Source organism: Papaver somniferum, chromosome 8 (genome assembly GCF_003573695.1).
Source record: "Papaver somniferum cultivar HN1 chromosome 8, ASM357369v1, whole genome shotgun sequence".
NCBI classification, from domain to species: Eukaryota; Viridiplantae; Streptophyta; class Magnoliopsida; order Ranunculales; family Papaveraceae; genus Papaver; species Papaver somniferum.
Window position 1 is genome coordinate 127,747,359 of NC_039365.1, and position 13,154 is coordinate 127,760,512.

At 37.6% G+C, this 13,154-nt stretch overlaps 1 long non-coding RNA gene across 2 annotated transcripts; it reads right to left on the reverse strand.

Moving 5' to 3' along the window:
- Positions 1-721: 721 nt before the first annotated feature.
- LOC113304850 lies at positions 722-3,305 on the reverse strand. 2 transcript variants are annotated; one of them, XR_003338448.1, is made up of 3 exons: positions 3,056-3,305; positions 2,356-2,409; positions 722-1,172 (listed from the first exon to the last, which is right to left on the reverse strand). It is a non-coding gene; the product is annotated as an uncharacterized LOC113304850 (long non-coding RNA). The 2 variants fall into 2 exon arrangements; XR_003338447.1 differs by lacking the exon at positions 722-1,172 and having other exon boundaries at positions 2,235-2,409.
- Between the last annotated feature and the right edge of the window lie 9,849 nt (positions 3,306-13,154).

Sequence of the window (13,154 nt, forward strand, 5' to 3'; positions counted from 1 at the left end):
ATGGCGCTATCATGTGTAAAGTTTAGTATAAGCAACACGATTAACACATAACACTACAACTGAATGTGTAGCAGATAATGATGATGTTACAGCAGGTTTGGATGAGAATATTACCACAGACATGGATGAGAACATTAGGGAAGGGATGGATGAGAATGTAGAAGCAGGAGTTGATGAGAATGTTACACCAGGTGTTGATGAGAATGTTACAGTAGGGTTGGATGAGAATGTTGGAACCAGCAGGTGTGGTCAGAAAAAGAGCGGCTGAGAAGGCAAGATAACCATTATATCCTTCATGTCCTAATGAAAAGTCAGTAATGTACGCTGCGATAATGGTGAACAACATAAAGACTCAGTATGGAATTTCAGACAATGGTGTTACCCCAATATTAGAATTGATGAAAGAGTTGATTCCTGAAGGTAACACCCTACCATGTAAGTATCCAGATATCAAGAAGATTATTAAAAATCTTGGGATGGATTATGTGACTTATGATGCTTGTGTAAATGACTGTATACTTTATTGGAAGGATAATAGTTCATTGGTGAAGTGTCTGTATATCAAGACCTCGGTACGTAAGAGTTTTTAATGATGAGAGAAAACTTACGCAAGTTGCGTAAAAGATGTTAATGCATTTTCCGATAATTGCAAGGATGAAAAGACTTTATAATATACCATGGATATCAAAGGCAATGCTTTGGCATTCTAGAACACAGAGAGATGTTAATGTCATGCATCATACGGTGGATTCTACAGCTTGGCGGTGTGCGTATAATTTTTGTTTTGAATTTGATAAGAAAGCACGGAATGTTACTCTTGGGATAACAACTGACGGCTTCAATCCAAATGGATGCTTTGTTCTGAAATACAGTTGTTGACCGGCGATATTGTGTCCATACAACCTTCCTCCTTCGATGTGTATGAAGCGTGAATTCTCCATGTTATGTTTGTTGATATCAGGTCCGAGAGCACCAGGTAAATTTATTGATGTCTACTTACAGCCATTGATAGAGGAGTTGAAAATTTTATGGAATGTTGGTGTTATGACATTCGACAGCTTCACGAACTCTGAATTTCTGTTGAAGGCAAGGTTGTCATGGGCCATTCATGATTTTCCGGCATTTGGGACTCTAGATGGATATGTAACTTATGGGTATTATGCGTCTCCTACCTGTGGTGAAGTAATAGTTTCAGAGTGGCTGACGTATAGTAAGAAGATATGTTATATGGAACACCGCAGATGGCTTCCATCCCAACACAAGTACAGATTTGACAAAACAAATTTTAGTGGAGGGGTAAAAGATGGTAAAGCTCCATGTCCACTAACAGGATTGCAATTTCAAGAGATGGTGAAAGATATGAAAAGCAAACAGGGTAAGTGTAGCCCCCCCTAAGCTAGCAGCTGACTAATCCAAGAGATTAACTAAAAAATAGAGGCACTAGAAATCTAAATCAAATATTTAAGCATTCAACTAAGAAATGTGCTATAAAACTTAACCCAAAACTAACCCGCTCTGAAACATATATATATATATATATATATATAAGAAGTTCTCTCAAATGATACATATACATTAGTCATTAGGTTTACAGATACAATAAACAATATAATAAACATAGTAGAAGTTATCCAACTATTGAAGTTTTCGCTGCGCAACTCTGATATGTCTCTGAAACTGAAAGTGGGAATGGGCGAGCATATCATCCCTAAAAGGGGTGCCCCGCAGGAATAACATTTAACTTTTAAGTAATCATGGCAAGATTTAGAAAACAATAATGTTTTCCCAAACATTAAAAGTGACCAAGTCACTGAAATAAACAAACATGAATATGGACAAGCTCTTTCTTCAAACAATGTATAATACTTGTGCTAACCACACTCATTAGATATGGATATCACCAAAACCATGATGACCCACTCTAAGCAATAAAAGCTGAATTCATGTAGGTATAAATGCGAAAGAGCCTATCCTCACTGAAATAAACAAACATGTATATGGACAAACTCCTTCCTCAAACAATGTATAATATTCTAGCTAATCACACTCAATAGCTATTGATATCACCAAGACCATGATGACCCACTCTAAGCAATAAAATGTAGGTATAAATGTGAAGGAGCGTATCCTATATACCACGCATGGAAATTCTCATTTCCCATAACAATTCATATTGACAACGCAACATTACAGGTCCTTTCCAAACCATAAAAAGATTAACAGAATCAACAGAGTAATCATAATGCAACTTAAATAAAGCATGGAATGCATAAACTGACAATGCATAAGTTTATTAAACAAAGACTTTTGTAAAAGAAACAACAATGGTTACAAAAGAGTCGAATGTATTCTCACCTCTTTTGATGACAAGCCACGCCTACCTCGAGATCCACGATCCACTGGTTCATCCTTTGAATCGATCGTTGTTAAAATAGACTAATTGTTAATCACACAATAACTCTAAGAACCTAGTCAAAATGGCTCATACAAGAATCATACAAGTCTATCTAACAATTCTAATCCCGTTTATGACTCTACACCGTTTCATTCTATACCTTTAGCTAGTCTAAGGTTTACTAATTCAATTAGGTTGGTTCTATAGTCCAATAGCTAAGTCTCATGAACATCTACAACTTTGTAGAAGAAGTCAAAGGCTAATTCGGACCATAAGGATTCAAACAAACAAAATAAGAATACTAAGTCTAAGCCCAAACCTACTAAACTCGGCCCACTACACAAGGCCTAGATAACTGGGTCAACTAACGGTCAACGTTTGGTCAATGGACAGTCGCTAACGGCCATTAACAGTCGACGTCAGTCAAAGGAGTCAAAGTATGGTCAACGTCAGGTCAGCTATGGTCAAGGAGTCAAGCTGGGTTAACTCAGTCACTAAAACTGATTCAGGTGAGTCAGCTAGACTGACTGGGATGATTAACAACCTAACTCTATTGCAGTTACAAGAACATAATCAACCTAACTCTATTCATTACACAAATAATTCATTCATTCTAACAGAATTCCAAAATTCAAAGTACAATTGTAATTTAAGCTTTACCTGCAATTGCAGTACTAAGCCATAACTCAGATCAGCTCAACTTCAAACTCTAACAAACAATAACTCAAACTACAATTACAACTCCACATCCATTTTCTTGCACCTGTGATCATTCCCATAATCAGACATTCAACACATCTTCTCAAGCCACACTGCTCATTTCAGTTCCCTAAACTTAATATCAATTCCAACAGCATAACTCAACAACTCAGTTAATCACCATCACCTGCAATAAAATCCTTGTAGCGCTAATCGGCTCCAGCTCAACTTGTAATCCGGAACAGTCACCCAAGAGACGCAAGCAAACGCTCCAACAGTAACACAAACATATACACAACTTCAAGGCAGACCATACAACAATTACAGAACCACAATCATTACACATCCCTCCTGTAACACCAATATCATCACCACCACAGCCGCAGCAACACCACATCACTCCTCCTCAACTAACACAACCAACTCCACCAGTGCAGCGGAAGCAGAACCTATCTTGAGGCAGAAGCCAAGGCAGAAACCACAACAAAGAACGGTAAGCCTCTTCAAATCGCAATACCACCACTGGACAAATATTCTCAGACCGCACCCTCTACGCATGTCCCCGGAATGAAAAAAAACCGAATTCACAACTACAACCGCAGACCCACACATACAGCTTAATTCTAGGATCAATTAACAAGCTCATAAACGGGGAGTTAATAATAAGAACATCGATGTTTCGCGGAAGAGAAGGAGAGGAAGAGAAACAGAGAAGAAGAAGAAAGAAGAAGAAGAAGAAGAAGAAGAAATAAAAGAAAAGAAGATAAATGAATTCTTCTCGCAAGGGGTTTTGGTGATAAAACCAAAGAAAATATAGGACAACCACTTGCTTCGATAAGACAACCACGACGTGTCTGAGTTACATTAAAAGTGCTTATTCTGAAATGACGATTTTACCCTTTGTACTAATCCAGTGATATCTTCCTCGTCCGGTATTCGATTGGCACGTTCGAGTAGTCCACTCTGCATAACTTTTCGAGACTTAATAAATGGTACCGGCGTATATAAATCGTTGTTAGATTAGTTCCTACAAATTAACGTTCGTGTTAAACTAATCGAGTTATTATCGTCTAATTCGTCACTTGACTAGGCTAATAGCGTGGACGAGCTTGAGGGTCCTTACAGTAAGGGTAAACCACCAACAAAGAAACGTGAAAGAGAAGCAGAAGCGGATAGTTTGCAACAGGGTGCCGATGAAGATGTTTCTGACCACTCGCTATTTTCTCGTAGGTCCATACTTCATGATTTTCTGAATTGGTGATTTAACGCAGTCCGTAATTGTATAGATGTTATGTATACAGAAAAGAACATAACTGAGCATATTGTTAACACTCTCATGATTAATAGTAAGTCAAAAGATGGTGTAAATGCACGTAAAGATATGGAATCTATGGGTATTAAAAAGCGGTTATGGGTGAAAGAGGATAGTGCATTTGGTAAAACAACAACGGAAGATGGATCGTTTGCCTTAACAAAAGATGAAAAAGTATCTTTTTGTACAATGCTGAAGAAATTAAGGGAGCCTTCTAGCTTCTGTTCCAATATTCGCAATTGTATGAGCATTAGTCCACCGGAGTTAAAGAATTTCAAGTCACACGATTACCATGTAATGATGCAATCTCTGTTTCCATTGCTAGTTCATATTGCGACTTCATTACCTAAAGATTTACGAGTTTCTCTTCTCCGTATTAGTATATTTTTCAACATTTTGTGCGCAAAGGTTATCAATATAGATGGACTTCTAAAAGCGAAAGCTAGTCTGGTGGAAGAAATGTGGGTAATGGAAAATTATTTTCCTCATATTTTTTTGTTATTAGTATCCACCTAATGATTCATCTGGCCTATGAAGCTTTAATCTGCGGTCCGGTCAGATTTAGGTGGATGTACCCCTTTGAGAGGTAAAAACAACCCCTTACTTTGTTGTTTAATTTTTAAGTTGACAATTAGTATTATTGAACTATTAATCATCCTTACTGATCTGTTAACTTTTCTCGTAGGTTAATGAAAGGTTTTAAAGGATTGGTGCACAATAAAAGGTACATTGAGGGGTTCATTGCAAGAGGGTATGTGTTACGAGAAGCTAGATTATACCTTATGGAGGACGTGTCATATGATGGTGATGGTACTCATAAACATACTCGACAGGCTTTTTTGGATGACGACTATGATGGTGCCGATGAGATACCTCTTAGTTCTGGAATGAGTATTACTCTGACTCAAGCACAATTTGAATAGTGCCGCAACTGGATCCTATCTAAGTATGTTGGAATAGATGACTAGCAAAGGTAACTTTTACTTAACTCTTTATGTCTATTCAAGTCTAAATTCTGTTTAGTCCTCCTCAGCATAAATGAAAAATATTCATGCTAGAGTCTAGTAGCATGATGGTGACTTAGTGCATTTTAGTAGAATGTTTTTGTTAGTTAACATTGAGTTGATGTCTGATTATTATGTTTGCATCATCTAATAGTCTTTGAATCGGTATTGGTTGTAGGAAGTATGATTCTTATGTTATCGGTGACACGTCTAATGGTCAGACCTCAAAGAGTTTTCATCTATGGTTGCGCGATGAGGTAATGTGTTACCGTAAAGCTTTTAGTAGTGGTTTGAATACAACTTGTTATGGTTTTGGTTGTGATATCGACTCTGCCATGCTGTATAGCAATTATTAAAAGCCAAAGAAACTGATTCAACACTTTGGAGACTCGTGCAAGGACCACTCTTCAAGGCACAATCATATAAGAAATACCAAGTAAATGTGTTTACTTTTAGCAAACTAAGTTCTGGGGTTAAGAATGTATCACAGAACATCGGTGTGCCAATGAAATTTGTTACAAGACTGCAAAGTCGACCGAGGAAGCAGAAATAACTTATTATGACGTCATTAAAGATATAATCAACTTGAACTATATTGAATTTGAAGAAATTATTTTTTACTGTGATTGGGTTAGTGTTGGAGATAAGAATGCTTGCAAAGTTGATGCAGTTTCAAAGGTTATAAAGGTCAACTTGTAGAAAATGAAAAGCATAAATACAGTGTTGGATGATCCGTTTATCCTTGCATCTGAAGCTACTCAAGTGTTCTACTCGAAGGATCTTACTAAAGAGGGATGGTCCGTGGTGTTGCACTCACAATAGCGGTTAACATCTTCAGTAGATAAATTTGAAGTTCCTACATATTTTCAATCAGTTCTTACTGACAATGAGAATTTGAAAAAACTGCTCATTACTGATTATATAGTTTGAACTGAAACAGTTGTGATGTGTTTTACCTTACCCAACAATATATACAATGACTGCCATCTTTTCGTGAATTGTTTGGTTTTATTTGTTTGATCACTTATTTTTGAGGTGTTAGGTAGCTCTCTTTTGTTAACGTGGATGCTCTCTTTTAGCTCTGTTTGGTTTTCCTATTTCTATGTTTGAATTTCACAGGCTATGGCAGTTGTAGAGTTCAATGAATATGGACAACCAGTATCCAGGAACGCAACAACATTAGGTCACCGGAGAGGTGCCTTGGCTTCGCACACATGTGCCTATTTCATATAAAAGCTGGGATGTTGTGCTCCAAAGTATATGGATGATATTTGGAAAACCCTGAAGGTACAATAATTACTCGAGACATGATTTTTTTTCACTCGCCATTTAACTTCTTTTATCATTGTTGCAAATCAGTAAGGAATTAATTTGTTCTGTCTTTCCAAGATGAATTTGATGTACGTGAGACATCAAATGAAAATATTCTGAAGGACGGTGCTGGTCCATGGAGGAGATTCAAGTCTGAGTTACGCCTTGTGATAGACACATTTTTGTGTCTAATTTGTCCTCAATGTCCGTATTGTTGGAACTCTATTTTTGTATTAATATTGTGTTTTTATGTATTTTTAGGAAATAAACATTTTTGGAAAATTCGGCTCGAAAAGTTGATTTTGGCACCCGGAGGACAAGTGTTATTCGGACTCTCGCTTTTGGATAAGGGGTAACCTAATTACTAAGGGGACACCACTGTTTGCTAAGGGGACACCTTCTTCACGATTTGAAAAAATAAAATTGGCGGGAAAATTGGTTCATCAACTGGCATAATTTCAATCGACAAAATGAAGGTGTTGTGGTGTGATTCAATGGCTCAAACTTGGTAGGAAGATGTGATATAGCTTAAGGAACACAGTATGGGTGTCATAATCGTTCAATTTAGGCTGGAATTCTCGGTTCGATTCACCAAACTCAAAACAGAGCAACACACACTGAACACGAGCTCAAGTGTGTTTCTTCTGTGCATGGAGTGATGTGGAGGTGCGGGAAAGCTTCTGAGGCATGAAGAAACTAATTTGGAGCGTTTTGGGAGCGAGTTAACGTGTGGAAATTCTATAAATGGTAAGTATTCTCATTTTTGGGCAGCAAAGAATAATCGAATTAAAGAGAAAATATACGCAATCAATGGTCGGATTTCTTGCTCCAAAACACTATAAATACAAGTATCGGTAATTGGGAAGAGGGGTCGAGAGTTTGGAGTCGAGAGGAGGTCCAGATAAGCAGAAATCAAGAGTTGATGAAACTCTGTTGCTGCTGCTGCTGATGATGATGAAGAACACCTAGAACACGAAGAACGGACTCGCAAGGACAGTCGTTTATGAACAGTGTCTAGGACGCACATCCGTGGGTCGCAGCGCAGTCTAAACAGCAGCAGCACTTGTCTTTTATCGTTCATTCTGTGACGCTTTTTGTGCGTCGCAGATTACAGTTTTACACCATTTTCTCTTCTTCTCATCATTTGTAAACCATTTTTGAACCATAATAAATTATTTTGAGAGCATTTTTACTATGATGAGTTAAACCCCAACACTGGGATGACGGAGGAGGCCGAGCTTCATACATGGGTAATGTAATTAATTCTTTTTAAGACTTTTGCATTAAAAATTAATTAAAATATGATTTGATTAAATTGGGTGTTATTTGATTAGATGGGTCATGCTTAGCTTAGGTGATTTGATGTTCCATGCTTAACATTTACAATCAATTTTTTGAGAATCTACTTTGGCAAAATAAGAGTCCATATAACTTATGTTTTGAGCGATTATTGTCGAGAATAATTCATTGAGCCCTATTTTATGAAGATTGGCCGAATCATTAGTCCCAGTACTCTTGCCCATATTGTTAATATTTTTTGTATATATTTTTATTTTTAAATCTTTACAAGTCCGAGCAACGAACTTTAACTACCACTTTCAAAACTACAACAAAATGGCGCCGCCGACGCGGACTTGTATATAGATTTATTTTTATTTTTTTTAGGTTTATTTTTTTTTTATTTGTTCCTTTTTACTTTGTCTTTTTTTTCTTTGATTTACAGGTTCGAAGTGGAGCACTAAGGACTTGGAGAGGAAAAAGCTTAAAGCGAAAAGCGAAAAGAGAAGAAAAAAGGACAATTTTAGGATTTAATTTTTAATTTTTAATTTTTTTTTAGAGTGTGTGAGGAACACTGTAATTTTTTTTATTTATTTTGGACTTTGGACTTTAAACAATTTGACTTTATTTCTTTTTTTAACCCTACGGTATTATTAAACAAACAAAAAAAAATTATATAAACTGTGTGCAGGGAAGGACGACGATTACTATATCGTCTCGGCCCCTCGGGTTCTTACATGACATAGGAGTCGTGGCCCGAGTCGACTTCAACGGTTCATCCCCCGTCTGGTACGGGAGGTAAGTCCATCGAAACACTCGCGAATCTCCTGTCAGCGGGTTTACTGTATTCCTTAAGGTGATTCATTGATTGAGGACGAATTTGGACTGTTTTTAAATTCCTAGTAAAGGGAAAGGCCTGGCCAATACAAGATAAGGGTTCGGATTTCATCACCGCTCCCTTCTTGCCCGCCTTAGGAAAACGAAACCTAACGCGAACCCAAGCTTAAAACTTGACAAGAACGAGACCGATAGGATAACGCGCTTATTAGGAAATTTTTTCGAAGGATATTGGTTACTTTCTTAAGCACACCTTGAAGTTCATAATGGTTTCTGTGAGTTGAATGCGTGACTGCGCCGCCTTGTGATAGCGGTGAGGCCTTGGGTATCAAAGCTCCACTGAGCTTCCCTCTCCTCAATTCAACTTACTTTGACTCGGATTGATTCCAGAGGGGTTTGCTTAAATTATAACGAATTCCCCTTCGAGAGATAGAAGCAAGTCTAGAAACAATCTAAGTGGAGCCATCATGCTTGTTGTTTGCTAGATTTTATAGGTTTGATTTGGTCGAGTCAGCCTTGTTTGTGATTGTGTAGAATTCCCTTACAATTAAGAATGTCGAGCTGGTATGATAGAAGCCAATACAATGAATATCGACCTGAATTTGAATATGGACATCATCAGTTTTATTACCATGGTGGGAATAGTGGCTGGGAACGCCAAACTTTTCAAGGTTATGGTTCATACCATGGTGAGCATAATCAATATCCTCACAACCATCAGTCATACGAGAAAAATTCTGCTAAATCCTCTTTACTTGAGTCGACACGTAAGTTAGCTGAGACAGCACGTAAGTTCGCCGAAATGAATAACTTAGTTATGGACGAAAATAATGCAATGAGTGAACTTTCTTTACCTGATTTCCTAGATTACGTCAGGAATTCATGTGAGTCGGCCCAAAAGCTTTTGTTAGAGACCCAGAATAGAACTTCTCTAAAAGATATAAATTTCCAAAATAGTGTTTCCAATTTTACCCTTGATGTAAATAGTGAATATTTGCCTAATTTAGAGGACGAGGTTAGAATAAAAGACACTACTTATTTAGATAAGGTTCAATCATCTTCGTACTATGATGATGAGGATAGCAGTAATGAAGAATCTGAAATATGTAGGCATAGTGATCAGGAGTCTAGTAATCCAATTGAGCTGTATAGTGATTATATTATTTCTAGTTCAAATCCAAATAATTTTTATGATTATTCACCTATTCAAAAGGACGAGGATTTGATTAGGGATACCACCGTTTTAGACGATGTATTTTTTCCTTTTGATTACGAAGCCGATAGTGGTTTAGAGGAACGGGTTCATTTCGAAAATACTGTTTTAGAGTCTAGCGACTTAGAAACAATAGTCTTGGAAGAAGAAGATAGACCCGTAGAGATGAGTAAAGATGCACTACCTGATAATAACTTAGAAGAATCTCTTGAATATTTTAAGGACTCTGAAGATACGTAAATTCAAGAAATAATTAGAGGTCTATCTAGAGACACTGAAAACTCTAAGTTTGGGGGTGATTATCACTTCCCTAGTGCCTTACCTTTAACTCTCAGAAAGTCCCCACACTTAGGACTTGATATCTGTGCCTCGACCATTTTACAAGATTACCTTCATACTCGTTTTCCCGAGCCTAATGATGTCCATGAAGGAGTTCAGTTATTAGAAACCCATCCTCTGGTTGATGTGGTTTGCCCAGGCTATGATCCCCAGATTGACTTTGTTTTCCCACCAAATAGTTTTCTTCCAACTGTGGGAACGTTTATATTCCAAATGTGTCGAATATTAAGTTGTGAGACTAAACCTAAATGCTTTAGGAAATTATAATCGACACATTTGCTTAAGAATGACCACTACTCTCATTTTGGTCAATTATGTAAGTCAAATCTTATTGACTTAGAGGATCCTCAGTTATTTAGGTTATTATTGTGCGCTTCTAAGATCATATTTGAGTTTTTCCAGACTCTAGGACCTAATAATTTGGATCCAACCTATGAAGAAACGCAGCTAATGAAAATATTCTATTTAGACCCTTTCATAGAACCTGAACCTGAACCACAATTAGCAATAGTTATCAGGAAACTAGGTAAGGGCATGCTAGTGTTGTTCATTTCGTTGGTTCACTGCAGTTTCCTTTTGTCAGCTCTTTTTGGTTTTAAAGACCCACAGTTATTCCGGCTACTGTTATACGGTTCGAGTTGACTAAACCTTTCCTACGTCTGGCTGAAGACTTTAAACTTAGCACTTCTTGGGAGGTAACCCAATCTCATGCAATACGGTAATATCTTTCCTTAACTCTTTCGCTTCAAATGGTAACAATTTCTCCTTGTTCATGCTTTTAGTTTCATCTTTAGAACATTGAGGACAATGTTAGATTTAAGTTTGGGGGTATGGGAGAAACTTTTTAGTTGCAATAAATAAACTCCAGAGCCTAGAAATTTATGCGTATTTAGGATAGCACTAACCAATCTAAGTGGATGGAAACATTTTTGTTTTAGGAGTTGAGGAACCAATCTGACTAGATGGAAACATCTATAGAGTCTATTCATAAAAGCACAGAGCTCAGGTGTTAGAAATAACATGATAGTTTCGCCATATCTTGTCGAGTCCTTTTCACTTTCTATTTTTAGTTTTCTTTTGTTTCAAGTGATTTGGTGGGGCACACGATTCAAGTTGTTACCTTTGCTAGGGTGAAATAGAGTGACTGAGTTACCTTTTTCAAAAAAAAAAAAGACCGGACCAGTTAGACCAATCGGAATAAGTATTAACACTTGGATAGCAATATGCGTGTGTTCTCCCTGTTTCCGTCGCCTAAGCAAGCGTGGAATGCAGGACCCGTGGGAACTATCGTGTAATCTGCTGACAATAAGCATGCGCTTGGATCAAAAAGATTTATTCATGCCGTTAAGTTAAAAAAAAAAATGGTTATTGTTATGTGTAGTCAACTGCTGGTTCCCTTGTATTTGCCAGTTTGTTGATCTAGATTTAAGTTATTGACCACTGGTTCCCTTGTATATGCCAGTGTGTTAATATTAGTCAGACCGGTATCTCAGTCATTTAGGTTAGGTTCATCTTGGCAGAGGCCTTCAGACAGATATGGGAAACACCGTTCGCTTTTCAACCATCTACATTTTTCTTTCCATCTTCTTAATCTTTTCATGTGATTAGTCTGACTCCGAGTATGATGTCCATCGTGAAACTATCTTAGTAGAGCTCTGTCACTTATATGAATTTTAGTATGCTTGAGTGCAAACTCGTGTACAGCAATTGGAATTTCGCATCAGGGTTCTTCCTCTTAGAATCAATAATTGTATGCCAACCAAGGAGGTTCTTTAGTGCTTTCCAAGGTTCTGCGTAGATAGCTAGGATCTGGAGTATTGGTTTTTGTGGGTACACCTCTGATAAACCCACCCGAGATTAACTCGGTCACTTTTCAAGAATAAATTTTGCTCGAGGACTAGCAAATAATAAGTTTGGGGGTATTTGATAGACACATTTTTGTGTCTAATTTGATCTCAATACTATATATTGTTGGCACTCGATTTTGTACTAATTTTGTTATTTTATGTATTTGTAGGTATTTTTTGGAAATAAATATTTTAAGAAAATTCGGCTCGAAAAGTTGATTTTGGCACCTGGAGGGCACGTGTTATTCGGACTCCCAAGTTTGGATAAGGGGTAACCTAATTACTAAGGGGAACCCCCAGGTCACCCCAAGGCATCTGCTATTCGCACCCCAGTCCAGGATAAGGGGCACCTTCTTCAACAATTCAAATTCTCAAAATTGGCGGGAAAAATGTTCACACACAGGAGAATTTTCGATCAAAGAAATGAAGTAGTGGTAGGTCGATTCAATGGCTGAATTTTGGTAGAAAGATGTGATTTAGCCTAAGGAAGATAGTTTGGGTGTCGAATTTGATCGGAATTGGCTGGAAATATCGATTTGATTCTCGAGCTCAAAACAGAGCTACACGGAGTGAACACGACCTGTACACGGTGTTGTGTGTGTTTTGGTTGTGCATGGAAGTGTTTTGGAGGAGTTGGATGACTTATGAGGCATGTATAAGCCTTATAGAGCGTGCAGGATCCAAGTTTACGTGTGAAATTCTAAATCTGGTAAGAAAATATTCAAAAATAATGTTATTCACTGCCGAGTAAAGACGAATTATTTGGAGTTATGGCGAGGGATTTCAGCGTGTCTTTGAGTATAAATATGATCTTTGGGTCTACTAGAATGGTTGTCGAGAGTTTGGGGAGGTTTGGAGGCGAGCAGAGAGGCGCAGGAGGAGTTGCAGAGAAGTTACCTGCTGCTGCTGCTGCTGCCAT